Source organism: Rattus norvegicus, chromosome 13 (genome assembly GCF_036323735.1).
Source record: "Rattus norvegicus strain BN/NHsdMcwi chromosome 13, GRCr8, whole genome shotgun sequence".
Lineage (NCBI taxonomy): Eukaryota > Metazoa > Chordata > Mammalia > Rodentia > Muridae > Rattus > Rattus norvegicus.
This window is the reverse complement of record NC_086031.1, coordinates 28914989-28933040: the sequence shown is the minus strand read 5'-3', so window position 1 is coordinate 28933040 and position 18052 is coordinate 28914989.

Below are 18052 nucleotides of genomic sequence, written 5' to 3'. Positions count from 1 at the left end.
TACATTAGCAGGTTGACAGCACCCATAAATGCTCTAGAACAAAAAAAATACACCCAAGAGGAGGAGAAGGCAGGAAATAAACTCAGGACTGAAATCAACCAAGTAGGAACAAAAAGAACTGAACAAAGAATCAGCAAATACAGGAACTGGTACTTTGAGAAAATCAACAAGATAGATGAACCTTTTACCAGACTAAACAGAGGGCAGAGAGGTTATATCCAGATTAACAAAATCAGAAAATAAAAGGGAGACATAACAAGAGAATCTGAGGAAAATTTATATATATATATATATATATATATATATATATATATATATATATATATATATATATATCAGATCCTCCTACAAAAGTCAAAATTGGAAAATCTAGAGGAAATGGACCATTTATAGACAAATACCAGGTGCCAAAGTTAAATCAGGATCGGATAGACCATGAAAACAGTCCCGTAATTCCTAAAAAAGAAGCAGTTATTAAATGTCTTCCCCGCCCCCCAAAAAAAGTCCAGGACAAGATGAGTTTAGTGCATAATTCTAATAGATTTTTCTAGAAGACCCCACAGAATACTCTCCAAACTATTTCACAAAATAGAAACAGAAGGGTAGCACTCAATTCCTTCTATATTCATTCTGTGAAGGCATAATTTTGCTTATACCTAAACCACACAAAAACACAAAAAATAAAGAGAACTTCAGACTAAATTCCATTATGAATCTCAGTGCAAAAATACTCAATAAAATTCATAAGACACATATCGAAGAACACATCAAAACATCATCCATCATAATTAAGTAGGCTTCATCTCAGGTATACAAGGACGGTTCAATATACAGAAATCTTTACATTTAATACACTCTGTAAACAAACTCAAAGGAAAAACACCAGACACAATTATCTTATTAGATGTTGAGAAAGCACTCGAGAATAGTCAGCACCCTTTCGTGCTAAAAGTTTTGGAAAGATCAGGAATTCAAGGCCATTACTTAAAAATAGTAAAAGCAATATACAGCAAACTAGTAGCAAACATTGAACTAAATGGAGAGAAACTTGAATCTATCCCACTAAAATTAGGGACTAGACAAGTCTGCCCACTCTCTTACTATGTATTCTACATAGTACTCAAAGCCCTAATCAAAGCAAACTGAAAAAAAAACAAGGGTCAGAGGAATACAAATTGGAAAGGAAGAAGTCAAAATATCACCATTTGCAGATGATATGGTAGTATAATTAAATGACCCAAAAATGTCTACCGGAGAACCTCTAAGCCTCATAAACAACTTCAGCAAATAAAATTTGCTGCATATAAAGTTAACTCAAACAAATCCGTAGCCTTCCTCTACTCAAAGGATAAACAGAGAAAGATATTAGTGAAATGACACCATTCACAATAGTCACAAATATCATAAAATACCTTGTTGTGAATCTAAAGAAACAAGTGAAAGTTCTGTATGCCAAGAACTTCATGTCTCTGAACGAAGAAATTGAAGAAAATCTCAGGAGATGAAAGATCTCCCATTCTCATGGATTGGCAGGGTTAATATAGTAAAACAGGCCATTTTGCCAAAAGCAATCTAGAAATTCAATGCAATCCCCATCAAAAATTCAACTCAATTCTTCACAGAGTTAGAAAAAGGAATTTAAAATTCTTCTGTAAACCAAAACAAACAAACAAACAAACAAACAAACAAACAAAAACCAGGATATCAAAAACTATCATTAAAAATAAAAGGACTTCTGGAGGAATTACCATCCCTGACCTCAAGTAGTATTGCAGAGCAAAAGTGATAACATCTGTATGGTATTGGTAAAGACACAGGCTGATAGATTAATGGAATAGAATTGAAGATCCAGAAATGAACCCACACATCTATGGTTACTTGATCTTTGACAAAGGAACTAAAACCATCCAATGGATAAAGATCGCATTTTCAACAAATGCTCCTTGTCCAGTTGGAGCTTATCATGTAGGAAAATGCAAATCATGACCCATTCTTATCCCCCTGTTCATAGCTTAAGTCCAAAGGGATCAAGGACCTCCACCTAAAACCAGATACACACAATCTAATAGAAGAAATACTGGGGAAGAGCCTCAAAAACTTAGGTGCTAGGTAAAGATTCCTATTCAAAACACCAATGGCTTATACTCTAAGAAAAAAAATCAACAAATGGAACCTCATAAAACTCTGAAGCTTCTGTAAGGCAAAATATACTGTCATTAGGACAAAATGGCAACCAAAAGATTTGGAAAAGACCTTTAACAATCCTACATCTGATAAAGGACTAATATCAAAAATATACAGTGAATGCAAGAAGTTAGACCTCGATAGCCAAATAACACTATTGGAAATGGGGTACAGAACAAAACAAAAAAATTTCTGATGAGAAATATCAAATGGCTGAAATGTACCTAACGAAATGTTCAACATCCTTAGTCATCAGGGAAATGCAAATCAAAACAACCCTGAGATTCCACCTCACATCAGTCAGAATGGCTAAGATAAAAATCTCAAGTGACAACCTATGCTTGCGAGGATGTGAAAAAAGAGGAATACTCCTCCATTGTTGGTTGGATTGAAAACTGGTACAACCACAATGGAAACCAGTCTGGAAGTTCCTCAGAAAATTGGACATTGCACTAGCTGAGGAAACAGCTGTACCACTCCTGGGCATATACCCAAATGATGCTCTAACATATGATAAAGGCACATGCTCCACTATGTTCATAGCAGCCTTATTTCTAATAGCCAGAAGCTGTAAAGAACCCAAATGTCCTTCAACAGAGGAATGGATACAGAAAATATGATTCATTTACACAATGGAATACTACTCAGCTGTCAAAAACAATGATGTCATGAAATTCATGGGCAAATGGATAGAACAAGAAAATATCATCCTTAGTGAGGTAACCCAATCACAAAAAGACACACATGAAATGTACTCACTGATAAGTGGATATTAGCCTAAAAGCTCAAATTACCCAAGATACAATCCACAGACCACATGAAGCTCAAGAAGAAGGATAACCAAAGTGCGGATTCATAGGAGCAGATATGGAGACAAAGTTTGGAGTAGAGTCTGGAGAAATGGCCATTCAGAACCTGACCCACCTTGTGTATACATACATACATACATACATACATACATACATACATACATACATACACGAACACACACACAAACACACACATATATACATACATGTATATATATATATATACATATATATATATATTTCGTTTTATTATGTTTTTCTGATTTTGTAGAATAATTGCTTTATCAGGGTGACCTATGATATTTTGAATTTTCTTTTTATCTTTTGTTATGACTGCCTCATTTGTTAGTCTGGATTTTTTTTTCTGTCCCTTAATTTGAGTAAAGGCTTTTCTACCACATTGATTTTCTCAGAGAGTCAAAACTTTGCTTCATTGATTCTTTGTATTGTTGTATTTTTTCCTTTGTTTCAATTTTATTGATTTCAGCTCTCAGTTTGATTATTTCTTAGGTCTACTCCTTTTGTATGTGTATGCATTTTTTTGTTATTGTTCTAGAGCTTTCAGGTGTGCTTTTTAGCTGCTAGTATTAGATTGTTCCAATTTCTTTATGTAGGCACTTAGTTCTATGAAATTATTTCATAGCACCCCTATTATTGTGTCCTATAAGCCTGAATATGTTTTGCATTCATTCATTTTCAATTTCTTACTTCATTTTTTGAATCCAGTAGTTGTTCAGTAGGTAGTTATGTAGTTTCCATTAATTTATATCTTTTCTGCAATTTGTGTTGTTGTTGATATATAGCTTTAATCCAAGGGCTTCTGATAGATTACGGGAGATACTGAAATTGTCTTGTTTCTATTTGGAATTTCTTTGTAAATCAGTATGTGTTTAATTTTTAAAATATTCTGTAAGGTGCTGAGAAGTCTTTTTCTTTTTAATTTGTTTAAAATGTTTTTCGGATACCTGTTAGAACCATGTTATTCAAGAATTCTCTAGGCCCCCTTAATTTTTTATATTTTAGTTTTTGCCTGGATGGCCTGTTTTTTATTGAGAATTGGTTATTGAAGTCTTTCACTATTCTAATATGTGAGATTCAATGAGTGATTTTAAGGTGTTAAACTTAATTTGTGATTTAAGATTTACTAACATTCCTTTTACAACCTTGGGTGCATTTGCATTTAGGTCAGAGATGTTGAGTGTTGAGGAATCATTTTGATCAATTTTTCCCCTTGGGAGTATTAAACATCCTTTTCTATGTCCTCTGATTAAGCTTGATATAAAGTCTATTTTATTAAATATTAAAGTAAGAGCACAAGCTTTTTTCTTGGTTCCATTTCCATAGAAATCTTTTTCTACCCATTTTCCTCTGAGGCATTCTCTACCTTTGATATTGTGTTGTTTCTTGAATGTAGCAGAAAAAAATTCCCTTTTCATATCCAGTGTATGAGTTTGTTTCTTTTTATTAGGGAAATTGATTCATTGATATTGAGATATACTAATGATCAATGTTTGTTAATCCATCCTATTTTGTTGGTTTTTTTGGCCATAATAGTGTGTGTGTGTGTGTGTGTGTGTGTGTGTGTGTGTGTGTGTGTATGTGTATTTTGTCTTTTTGGGTTTTGCTAGTGTGGAATTATTTATTGTCTGTGGCATTGTAGGTATAGTTCACCTGCTTGGGTTGTAGCTAATTTATACAGCAGGATTTGTGGATAGATATGTTGAATTTGAATTGGTCATGAACCATCTTTTCATAATTTATGGTGATTGAAAGTTTTGTAATATATAGTAATCTTAGCTTGCATCTACAGTCTGCCTCTTATAAACTATAAGAAAACTCTCAGTTTTCTGCTGAGAAATCATCTAATTTTAATAGGTCTTCCTAATTATGTTATGTGCTCTTTGTCCTCACATCTCGATACTGTTTCTTTGTTTTGTATGTTTTTAGTTGTAATTCTAATAGGTTTGCCTTATTATATTAATTGACTTTCCCCCCATGCCTTTTAATGTTCCTTGGTTCTTCATGTTTTGTATATTTATTACTATTTGATCTGGGGACTTTTTTTTCAGGTACTGTCTATGTTGTATTCTGTAAGTTACTTTTACCTTTACTAAAATGTCTTCATTAATGTTAGAATTTTTTCTATTATTTTGTTAAATATATTGTGAGGTTTTTGACCTATAATTCTCATATTTCTTTTCATAGTATTCATAAATTCATTTTTCCTGGTTTCTCAGATTTCCTGCATATTTTGTTTTAGTGATTTTAGGTTTAAGTGTTTATTTGATGAATGAATCTATTGCTTCGATTGACTTGTCAAGGCTTTTTATTCTCTCTTCTGTCTTTTTTCATTATGTTAGTGACCCTTGTTATTCTCTTACTTTGATTTTACATTTCCAGAATCTTTTTGTTTGTATTTTCTTTATTGCTTTTATTTACAATTTCAGATGTTGAACTATTTCTTTGACACCTTTTTTCTTAGCTTTCCTGGCACCCTTTAAAAGATTTATTGGATTCTTCTATTTGTTTGTTTATTTGTTGTTCCCTAGATTTATTAATTTTTTAAAATTTCCTTTTTCAGGACCTCTTTTATCTTTGTACACTTAATTTTAATGTCATTTCCACTGTTTTATCTATATTGGAATATTCAGTTCTTTTTTAATTTTTTTTATTCCAGATCTTATTCCCCTCCCAGTTCATACGCCCACTCTTCCATATCCCATATTTCCTCCCTGTCTCATAGTTTCCTTGAGGTTGTTCCAACCCCACCCACGTCATCAGACCTCTAAACTCCCTGGGGAATCAAGTCTCTTAAGGATTAGGTACATCTTCTTTCACTGAACACAGACCCAGTAGTTCCCTGCTTTATATGTGTAAGGAGCCTCATATCAGCTAGTGTATGTTGCCTTGATGGAGATCCAGTGTCTGAGGGATCCCAGAGATCAAGGTAAACTGAGACTGCTGGTGCTCTTACAGGGATGTCCTCCTCCCTAGCTTCCTCCTGCTTTTCCCTAATTCAATAGTCAGTTTTTGCTGTTGTAACTGGGCTCTGTTGATAACATATTGCCTTGACTATTGTTGAGTGCATTCCTATACTTGTTTTATAGCATCTAGGTTTGTGATGATGCTTTGTACTGCTGTTGATTTTTGTGTTTGTCTTTGTTAGTGTGTATTTTATTCCTTGGTTTCTGTTTCATCTTTGGTCTTCTGGTTCTTGCAGCCTACATTTTTGGCTGTTTCAGTGATCTGTTCTCTAGTAAGTTGAATCTGTCCATGTTTAAAACTGAATATCTGGTGTCTAGCTTGGCCTTTGGTGTGACAGGGTAGTACTGTTTTTCTGATATATATGCCATGGACAACGTACTATGCCTGAAACCTGAGCAGCAGAAGTTTTTCAATCATGGGAACAGGGGTCGTACAGAAGGATAAACAGTGAGGTGTAATGGCTGAGATGGGTGGAATGGTGGAATGGCTCTTTGCTAAAAGCTTCCTTAATTGGCTTTACAAATTTGTACAGAGCCAGGTAAACCTCATGTTTATTTCCCGTTCATTCCTGTAAGCCTTCAAATTCTGCATTGTATAATGATATACTAAATAATAGTATAAGTAATTGCTAAAAATCTCTTTATTCTATGGATATTCTGTTCATGCACATGCAAAATGAAAGACCATTGTAACCATCTAGGGAAAAAATGCTAATCTGTGACACCAGAAAATTTATTGTGCAAGAAGATTAAAGATCAAGAGACATCCCTGTGGGAGAAGACTGACTGAGAAAATGGCTTAAAAGTGTGCTCAAAATACCATAGAAATGCATTACATGACATTACCAATGACAGTGGCTTGCATTAAAACATGATAACAAAAGTCAGAAGGTCATATTATTTTTGTTATTTTTAATAATCCATATTTGTGATGAGAAAGTTCTTCAAGAGGGTCTTAAAATTTTGCTCTCAGATAAATTAGAAATTATTTAATAGATTACCAGAGTCTTTTTACTTAGCTTCTTAAGTTTAAAAAAATGTATGCTTATGTACACAAACATTACTCATTCCCTATTCATTCACTATTATTCCTCAAATATGGCACATATCAAATGTCTTTAATATACATTGCATTTAGTAAGAACAATTTAGTTAATGTAGCTTAAAGTTGGTAGTCTTAAAGACATTTTAATTTCTATTTTATTACAAAAATATTGAAATATCTCATTTTTTACATTTCAAAATTAAGGTCTTTTCAAAACATTTTCAAGATAATGCATTAAAAATAATCATTTTGGACAAAGGTACACTGTTCTATAATTATAGATTTATAATTAGAACCAATTATGATAAATTTACTTTTAATATTTTACATTATTTTTGGTTTGGTTTACAAGAAAAGTCTTTTCACATACAATAAATTTGTACTACTGTTTCCCCTAGATTCACTCTTCCCAATATCCTACTCTGCTGTCCCTCACCCTGAGATACACTCTTTCTCGGTTTTATATCAGAAAAGATTAGGCCTCCACAGAATATTAACTGACCATGGCATAACAAGTTACAGTAAGAGTTGACACAAACCATCTTATCAGTGCTGGACAAGGCCACTGGTTAGGTGGAAAAGTCTCTCAAGAACAAGAAAAAATGGCAGAGTTCACTGCACTCCCACTAATAAGAGTCCCACAAAACACCAAGATACACAACCATACCCTATTTTTAGAGAGTACAGAAGCCAGATTCAGGTAGTCTCTATGAACACCTCTGAAAGATTTTGGTTGATTCTTGGGCTCTGTTCTCCAGGTATCCTTGACCCTTTCACTCGTATAATTTTTCCTTCCTCTCTCTCAGGTATTTGTTGTTGTTTGTTATTTTTGTTGTGGTTGATTGTTTATTTTGATTTTCCTTTTTTAACTCCAAAGGGAGAGATGCAATGGAGACCTCCAATTTTGGTTATCTTTCCCCCTGTTTGGCTTTGTGTCTGCTCCCATTATCTGCTAGAGGAGGCCTTTCTGATGATGACTGGCTAAACACGAATGTATGAGTAGAGCAGAATATCATTAAGAGTCATTTTGTTGTTTTTTTTTTTTCTATTAAAGCTCTCTGGAAAATTAGGCTTCCATTTCATAGTCATCCAGCCAATCTTCAACATGAACTCCCGTTTGTGATATGAGCTTCAGTTTGACAAGTTCTTCTTTTTATTATCTAAGCATATTTTGTAGGCAGGATATACTGTAGGTCAAACCTTTTGTGTTTAGGTTTGTGCCCCAGTCCTATGACCGGACATTTTCTGGTTACAGAAAATATCCATTTCAAGATCTCTGACCTCCAATATTATAATTTCTCAGTAGATTAAACTATTGAGATTCAGGAGTCTCTACTGCACTAGATTTCTACATCATCCCCAAATGCCCTCCAATTTAAACTGAGTCTATCAGTAATATATTTCTGTATGGCCACACCTGATCTGATTACTCTTCTTCCCATTCCCACACAAACCAAGTCCACCAGAAAAATATATTATATGTTCCTTTCACTGAAAGACCCATACATTTCCTCTTAGAAGCCTCCTTGTTTAAGTTTACTGGGTCTATTGATTCTAATAGCATAATTATAATTTACTTAACAGACAGTGTCTACAGACAACAGATTACATACCATGTTTGTACATATGGGTCTGTGTTACCTTGCATATGATAATCTTTTCTAATTCTACTTATTTACCTGCAAGCTTCATGATGTCATTATTTTTAAAGGTGTGTAAAATCAAACTGTGTAAATTTACTACATTTTCATTATCCACTCTTTAGTGGAGAAGTATCTAAGTTATTTCCAGTTCCTAGCTATTATAAATGTAACCACTATGAAGATGAATGACTAAGTGTTCTCATAAGGGTATCGAGTGTTCTTTGAGAATATGTCCAACTTTCCTATATCTTGCTCTTGAGGTAGATCTATTCCCAACATTCTTAGGAACCACTATATTGATTTTGATAGTAGTTGTACAGGTTTGTAATCTCACCAGCAATGAATATGTGTTCCGTTTCTTTCATATCTTTGCCAGCATTAAGCTGTGATGAGTTATCTATTTCAGATATTCTGGCAGGTATAAGACAAAAATCTCAAAGCTGTTTTCGATTTTATTTCCATGATATCTAAAGACACTGAACAATCTTTAAGAATTCTCTGCCATGTGATAGTCCTCTGTTGAGAATTCTTTGTTTAGATCTGTACCCCATACTTAATTGGATTATTTGGTTTGTTTGCATCCATTTTCTTGAGTTCTTCATATGTATTGAATATATGTTGAATATTTGCTCTCTGTTAGGAGTGGAGTTGGTGGAAACCTTTCCCCATTATCTAGCCTGCTGGTTCATCCTATTGACTGTGTCCTTAGCCTCACAGGGATATTTCAATTTCATGAAGTCCTATTAATGAATTGTTGCTCCTAGTGGTATTGGTATTCTCTTTAGGAAGTTGTCTCAGTGCCAGTGTGCTCAAGGCTTTGCCCCAATATTTGTAATATCAGAATATTTAGTAAGGTTTTATGTTGAGATCTTTGACCACCTTAGACTTGAGATTTGTGCAGATTGGTAAATACAGACCAATTTTCATCCTTCTATATTCTGAAATCATACTGGAAAAACTCCATTTGAAGAAGATACTTTCATTTCTCCACTGTGTCTCGCATGATACTTTATTAAAGACTGCTTGTCTATGTGGGTATGGATTTATTACTGTGCCTTCCATTTGAATCCATTGAACAGGTTGTCTGTTTTTAATGCAAATATCATGTGATTTCTATTACTGTAGGTATGATATACACACTGAAATCAGAGATGATGATACATTTGGAATATTTTTATTACTCATTATTGCTTTAGCTATTCTCATTGTTGTTATTCCATATAATGTAAATGCTTTCCTTTCAATATCCATAATACATTCTATTGAAAATATGATGGTTATAGAATTAAACCAGCATATTGTATTTTGTTGAATGTCCATTTTTATTTGGTGACTCTATAGATTCATGACCCTGGTAGACTTTTCTTTTTTTTTTTTTTTATTAACTTGAGTATTTCTTATATACATTTCAAGTGTTATTCCCTTTCCCGGTTTCCGGACAAACATACCCCTCCCCCCTCCCTTTCCTTATGGTTGTTCCCCTCCCAACCCTCCCCCCATTGCCGCACTCCCCCCATAGACTAGTTCACTGGGGGTTCAGTCTTAGCAGGACCCAGGGCTTCCCTTCCACTGGTGCTCTTACTAGAATATTCATTGCTACCTATGGGGTCAGAGTCCAGGGTCAGTCCATGTATAGTATTTAGGTAGTGGCTTAGTCCCTGGAAGCTCTGGTTGCTTGATATTGTTGTACTTTTGGGGTCTCGAGCCCCTTCAAGCTCTTCCAGTTCTTTCTCTGATTCCTTCAACGGGGGACCTATTCTCAGTTCAGTGGTTTGCCGCTGGCATTCGCCTCTGTATTTGCTGTATTCTGGCTGTGTCTCTCAGGAGCGATCTACATCCGGCTCCTGTCAGTCTGCACTTCTTTGCTTCATCTATCTTGTCTAATTGGGTGGCTGTATATGTATGGGCCACATGTGGGGCAGGCTCTGAATGGGTGTTCCTTCAGTCTCTGTTTTAATCTTTGCCTCTCCCTTCCCTGCCAAGGGTATTCTTTTTCCTCATCTAAAGAAGGAGTGAAGCATTCACATTTTGATCGTCCGTCTTGAGTTTCGTTTGTTCTAGGGAATTAGGGTAATTCAAGCATTTGGGCTAATAGCCACTTATCAATGAGTGCATACCATGTATGTCTTTCTGTGATTGGGTTAGCTCACTCAGGATGATATTTTCCAGTTCCAACCATTTGCCTACGAATTTCATAAACTCGTTGTTTTTGATAGCTGAGTAATATTCCATTGTGTAGATGTACCACATTTTCTGTATCCATTCCTCTGTTGAAGGGCATCTGGGTTCTTTCCATTTTCTGGCTATTATAAATAAGGCTGCGATGAACATAGCGGAGCACGTGTCTCTTTTATATGTTGAGGCATCTTTTGGGTATATGCCCAGGAGAGGTATAGCTGGATCATCAGGCAGTTCAATGTCCAATTTTCTGAGGAACCTCCAGACTGATTTCCAGAATGGTTTTACCAGTCTGCAATTCCACCAACAATGGAGGAGTGTTCCTCTTTCTCCACATCCTCGCCAGCATCTGCTGTCACCTGAGTTTTTGATCTTAGCCATTCTCACTGGTGTGAGGTGAAATCTCAGGGTTGTTTTGATTTGCATTTCCCTTATGACTAAAGATGTTGAACATTTCTTTAGGTGTTTCTCAGCCATTCGGCATTCCTCAGCTGTGAATTCTTTGTTTAGCTCTGAACCCCATTTTTTAATAGGGTTATTTGTTTCCCTGCGGTCTAACTTCTTGAGTTCTTTGTATATTTTGGATATAAGGCCTCTATCTGTTGTAGGACTGGTAAAGATCTTTTCCCAATCTGTTGGTTGCCGTTTTGTCCTAACCACCGTGTCCTTTGCCTTACAGAAGCTTTGCAGTTTTATGAGATCCCATTTGTCGATTCTTGATCTTAGAGCATAAGCCATTGGTGTTTTGTTCAGGAAATTTTTTCCAGTGCCCATGTGTTCCAGATGCTTCCCTAGTTTTTCTTCTATTAGTTTGAGTGTGTCTGGTTTGATGTGGAGGTCCTTGATCCACTTGGACTTAAGCTTTGTACAGGGTGATAAGCATGGATCGATCTGCATTCTTCTACATGTTGCCCTCCAGTTGAACCAGCACCATTTGCTGAAAATGCTATCTTTTTTCCATTGGATGGTTTTGGCTCCTTTGTCAAAAATCAAGTGACCATAGGTGTGTGGGTTCATTTCTGGGTCTTCAATTCTATTCCATTGGTCTATCTGTCTGTCTCTGTACCAATACCATGCAGTTTTTATCACTATTGCTCTGTAATACTGCTTAAGTTCAGGGATAGTGATTCCCCCTGAAGTCCTTTTATTGTTGAGGATAGCTTTAGCTATCCTGGGTTTTTTGTTATTCCAGATGAATTTGCAAATTGTTCTGTCTAACTCTTTGAAGAATTGGATTGGTATTTTGATGGGGATTGAATTGAATCTGTAGATTGCTTTTGGTAAAATGTCCATTTTTACTATATTAATCCTGCCAATCCATGAGCATGGGAGATCTTTCCATCTTCTGAGGTCTTCTTCAATTTCTTTCCTCAGTGTCTTGAAGTTCTTATTGTACAGATCTTTTACTTGCTTGGTTAAAGTCACACCGAGGTACTTTATATTATTTGGGTCTATTATGAAGGGTGTCGTTTCTCTAATTTCTTTCTCGGCTTGTTTCCCTTTTGTATACAGGAAGGCAACTGATTTATTTGAGTTAATTTTATACCCAGCCACTTTGCTGAAGTTGTTTATCAGCTTTAGTAGTTCTCTGGTGGAACTTTTGGGATCACTTAAATATACTATCATGTCATCTGCAAATAGTGATATTTTGACTTCTTCTTTTCTGATCTGTATCCCCTTGATCTCCTTTTGTTGTCTGATTTCTCTGGCTAGAACGTCAAGTACTATATTGAATAAGTAGGGAGAGAGTGGGCAGCCTTGTCTAGTCCCTGATTTTAGTGGGATTGCTTCAAGTTTCTCTCCATTTAGTTTAATGTTAGCAACTGGTTTGCTGTATATGGCTTTTACTATGTTTAGGTATGGGCCTTGAATACCTATTCTTTCCAGGACTTTTATCATGAAGGGGTGTTGAATTTTGTCAAATGCTTTCTTAGCATCTAATGAAATGATCATGTGGTTCTGTTCTTTCAGTTTGTTTATATAAAGGATCACGTTGATGGTTTTCCATATATTAAACCATCCCTGCATGCCTGGGATGAAGCCTACTTGATCATGGTGGATGATTGTTTTGATGTGCTCTTGGATTCGGTTTGCCAGAATTTTATTGAGTATTTTTGCGTCGATATTCATAAGGGAAATTGGTCTGAAGTTCTCTTTCTTTGTTGTGTCTTTGTGTGGTTTAGGTATAAGAGTAATTGTGGCTTCGTAGAAGGAATTCGGTAGTGCTCCATCTGTTTCAATTTTATGGAATAGTTTGGATAATATTGGTATGAGGTCTTCTATGAAGGTTTGATAGAATTCTGCACTAAACCCGTCTGGACCTGGGCTCTTTTTGGTTGGGAGACCTTTAATGACTGCTTCTATTTCCTTAGGAGTTATGGGGTTGTTTAACTGCTTTATCTGTTCCTGATTTTGCCTTGGTACCTGGTATCTGTCTAGGAAATTGTCCATTTCCTGGAGATTTTCAAGTTTTGTTGAATATAGGCTTTTATAGTAAGATCTGATGATTTTTTGAATTTCCTCTGAATCTGTTGTTATGTCTCCCTTTTCATTTCTGATTTTGTTAATTTGGACGCACTCTCTGTGTTCTCTCGTTAGTCTGGCTAAGGGTTTATCTATCTTGTTGATTTCCTGAAAGAACCAACTTTTGGTTCTGTTGATTCTTTCTGTGGTCCTTTTTGTTTCTACTTGGTTGATTTCAGCTCTGAGTTTGATTATTTCCTGCCCTCTACTCCTCCTTGGTGTATTTGCTTCTTTTTGTTCTAGAGCTTTTAGGTGTGCTGTCAAGCTGCTGACATATGCTCTTTCCTGTTTCTTTCTGCAGGCACTCAGCGCTATGAGTTTTCCTCTTAGCACAGCTTTCATTGTGTCCCATAAGTTTGAGTATGTTGTATCTTCATTTTCATTAAATTCTAAAAAGTTTTTAATTTCTTTCTTTCTTTCTTCCTTGACCAGGTTATCATTGAGTAGAGCATTGTTCAATTTCCTCGTATATGTGGGCATTCTTCCCTTATTGTTATTGAAGACCAGTTTTAGGCCGTGGTGGTCCAATAGCACGCATGGGATATTTCTATCTTTCTGTACCTGTTGAGGCCCGTTTTTTTGACCAATTATATGGTCAATTTTGGAGAAAGTACCATGAGGAGCTGAGAAGAAGGTATATCCTTTTGCTTTAGGATAGAATGTTCTATAAATATCCGTTAAGTCCATTTGGCTCATGACTTCTCTTAGTCTGTCGACATCACTGTTTAATTTCTGTTTCCATGATCTGTCCATTGATGAGAGTGGGGTGTTGAAATCTCCCACTATTATTGTGTGAGGTGCAATGTGTGTTTTGAGCTTTAGTAAGGTTTCTTTTACGTATGTAGGTGCCCTTGTATTTGGGGCATAGATATTTAGGATTGAGAGTTCATCTTGGTGGATTTTTCCTTTGATGAATATGAAGTGTCCTTCCTTATCTTTTTTGATGACTTTTAGTTGGAAATTGATTTTATTTGATATTAGAATGGCTACTCCAGCTTGCTTCTTCTGACAATTTGCTTGGAAAGTTGTTTTCCAGCATTTCACTCTGAGGTAGTGTCTGTTTTTGTCTCTGAGGTGTGTTTCCTGTAGGCAGCAGAATGCAGGGTCCTCGTTGCGTATCCAGTTTGTTAATCTATGTCTTTTTATTGGGGAGTTGAAGCCATTGATATTGAGAGATATTAAGGAATAGTGATTATTGCTTCCTGTTATATTCATATTTGGATGTGAGGTTATGTTTGTGTGCTTTCATTCTCTTTGTTTTGTTGCCAAGACGATTAGTTTCTTGCTTCTTCTAGGGTATAGCTTGCCTCCTTATGTTGGGCTTTACCATTTATTATCCTTTGTAGTGCTGGATTTGTAGAAAGATATTGTGTAAATTTGGTTTTGTCATGGAATATCTTGGTTTCTCCATCAATGTTAATTGAGAGTTTTGCTGGATACAGTAACCTGGGCTGGCATTTGTGTTCTCTTAGGGTCTGTATGACATCAGTCCAGGATCTTCTGGCCTTCATAGTTTCTGGCGAGAAGTCTGGTGTGATTCTGATAGGTCTGCCTTTATATGTTACTTGACCTTTTTCCCTTACTGCTTTTAATATTCTTTCTTTATTTTGTGCGTTTGGTGTTTTGACAATTATGTGACGGGAGGTGTTTCTTTTCTGGTCCAATCTATTTGGAGTTCTGTAGGCTTCTTGTATGTCTATGGGTATCTCTTTTTTTAGGTTAGGGAAGTTTTCTTCTATGATTTTGTTGAAGATATTTCCTGGTCCTTTGAGCTGGGAGTCTTCACTCTCTTCTATACCTATTATCCTTAGGTTTGATCTTCTCATTGAGTCCTGGATTTCCTGTATGTTTTGGACCAGTAGCTTTTTCCACTTTACATTATCTTTGACAGTTGAGTCAATGATTTCTATGGAATCTTCTGCTCCTGAGATTCTCTCTTCCATCTCTTGTATTCTGTGGGTGAAGCTTGTATCTACAGCTCCTTGTCTCTTCTTTTGGTTTTCTATATCCAGGGTTGTTTCCATGTGTTCTTTCTTGATTGCTTCTATTTCCATTTTTAATTCCTTCAACTGTTTGATTGTGTTTTCCTGGAATTCTTTCAGGGATTTTTGTGTCTCCTCTCTATGGGCTTCTACTTGTTTATTTATGTTTTCCTGGAATTCTTTCAGGGATTTTTGTGTCTCCTCTCTATGGGCTTCTACTTGTTTATTCATGTTTTCCTGGAATTCTTTCAGGGATTTTTGCGATTCTTTCAGGCATTTTTGCGATTCCTCTCTGTAGGCTTCTACTTGTTCTCTAAGGGAGTTCTTCACGTCTTTCTTGAAGTCCTCCAGCATCATGATCAAAAATGATTTTGAAACTAGATCTTGCTTTTCTGGTGTGTTTGGATATTCCATGTTTGTTTTGATGGGAGAATTGGGCTCCGATGGTGCCATGTAGTCTTGGTTTCTGTTGCTTGGGTTCCTGCGCTTGCCTCTCGCCATCAGATTATCTCTAGTGTTCTTTGTTCTGCTATTTCTGACAGTGGCTAGACTGTCCTATAAGCCTGTGTGTCAGGAGTGCTGTAGACCTGTTTTCCTCTCTTTCAGTCAGTTATGGGGACAGAGTGTTCTGCTTTCGGGCGTGTAGTTTTTCCTCTCTACAGGTCTTCAGCTGTTCCTGTGGGCCTGTGTCTTGAGTTCACCAGGCATCTTTCTTGCAGCAGAAAAGTTGGTCTTACCTGTGGTCCCGAGGCTCAAGTTCGCTCGTGGGGTGCTGCTCATGGGCTCTCTGCAGCGGCAGCAACCAGGAAGACTTGTGCCGCCGTTTCCGGGAGCTTCACTGCACCAGGGTACCAGATGGTCTTTGGCTTCTTCCTCTGGCGTCCGAGATGTGTGTCTAGAGAGCAGTCTCTTCTGGTTTCCCAGGCTTGTCTGCCTCTCTGAAGTTTCAGCTCTCCCTCCCACGGGATTTGGGTGCAGAGAACTGTTTATCCGGTCTGTTTCCTTCAGGTTCTGGTGGTGTCTCAGGCAGGGGTCCTGCCGCTCCTGGGCCCTCCCCCACGGGACCCCAGAGGCCTTATACAGTTTCCTCTTGGGCCAGGGATGTGGGCAGGGGTGAGCAGTGTTGGTGGTCTCTTCTGCTCTGCAGCCTCAGGAGTGCCCACCTGACCAGGCGGTTGGGTCTCTCTCTCACAGGGTCTGGGGGCAGAGAGCTGCTGTGGGCCGGGATCCGCGGGTGTGGGACTTCCGGTAAACACAGAACATGCCCCGTCCTAGAGGAATTCTGCTTCCCTGTGTCCCAAGCTCACCAGGCAGCTTTCTTGCAGCAGAAAAGTTGGTCTTACATGTGGTCCCGGGGCTCAAGTTCGCTCGTGGGGTGCTGCCCACGGGCTCTCTGCAGTGGCAGCAACCAGGAACAAGACTTTTCCATTTTCTGATATACTCTTAAGTTTCTTCCTTCAAAACTTTTTTGTCATACTTACATTAAGATGCTTTATGTAATGTCATTTTAGTGAAGGGTTATTTTTCCTGATTTCTTACTCAGTGTACTTGTCATTTTTATACTGGATGGATACTACCAAATATTTTGAGTTAATCTTGAAGTTCATTCACTGGAAGTGCTTATCAGCTATAGTTCTCTGGTAGAATTTTTAGGTTTGCTTATATATGCTATCTTATCTGTGAATGTCAATTCCATGATTTCTTCCTTTTTACCTTGTATTCTTTTGATCTTTTTCATTAGTCTTATTGCTCTAACTAGAAGTTCTTGAAATATAGTGAATAGATATGGAATTGATATCCTTCTCTAGTTTGTGATTTAGTGATGCCAACCCAGACTCGTATAAACAGCAAATTCATGGTGATTGCAAAATGCTACACAATAACATCGAATTTCAATAGGTATATCAAAAATTACAACCCAAAGAAGTAAATTAGAAGGAAAATTCTAAATTAAGAAGGCAAACTAACAGAATGGGTAGAAAAACTTGATCCATCTTTCTGCTGTAAGCACAATACTTGCCTCATAAAATACTACCTCAAAGATAGACATTACCTTAAATGAAAGGATTGAAAAAAGATTTTTCCAAGCAAAAAGTGATGAAAGAGCAAATGTGCTCCAGTCATTCCAATATTGATCAAAATAGACTTCAAATTAAAATTAACCTAAACACATGGTGAAAAAGATTTAGTAGTCATCAAAGAAAAAATAATCCACCAATATAATGTCTCAATTCCTCAAGACATCTGTTTTGAGACTTGTGGCTTATAGAGTCTAAATTGAGAAATCAGAAGTAATTCTAATAGGTTTGTCATTGCTGTTGCTTGCTTTTTTTTAAAAATACCTTTTATTCTTTTATGTAAGTAGATTTGCTTTGCGTTTCTATCCATTTAATTTGATATTGGCTATAAGCATGCTCTATTTTTTTATTGGAGAGCTATTTATTTACATTTCAAATGTTATCCCCTTTCCCTGTTTCCCCTCTGTGTACCTCCATCCCACCTCCTCTCCCCTTGTTCTATTAAGGTGCTCTCCCCACCAACCCACCAACACCCAGCTGACTGCCATTGCATTGCCTACACTGGGGCATTCAGCCTTCACGTGACCAAGGGTATCTTTTCGCATTGATGCCAGATAAGGTCATCCTCTGCTGCATATGTAGCTGGAGCCATGGATCCCTCCATGTGTATTCTTTTTTGGTAGTTT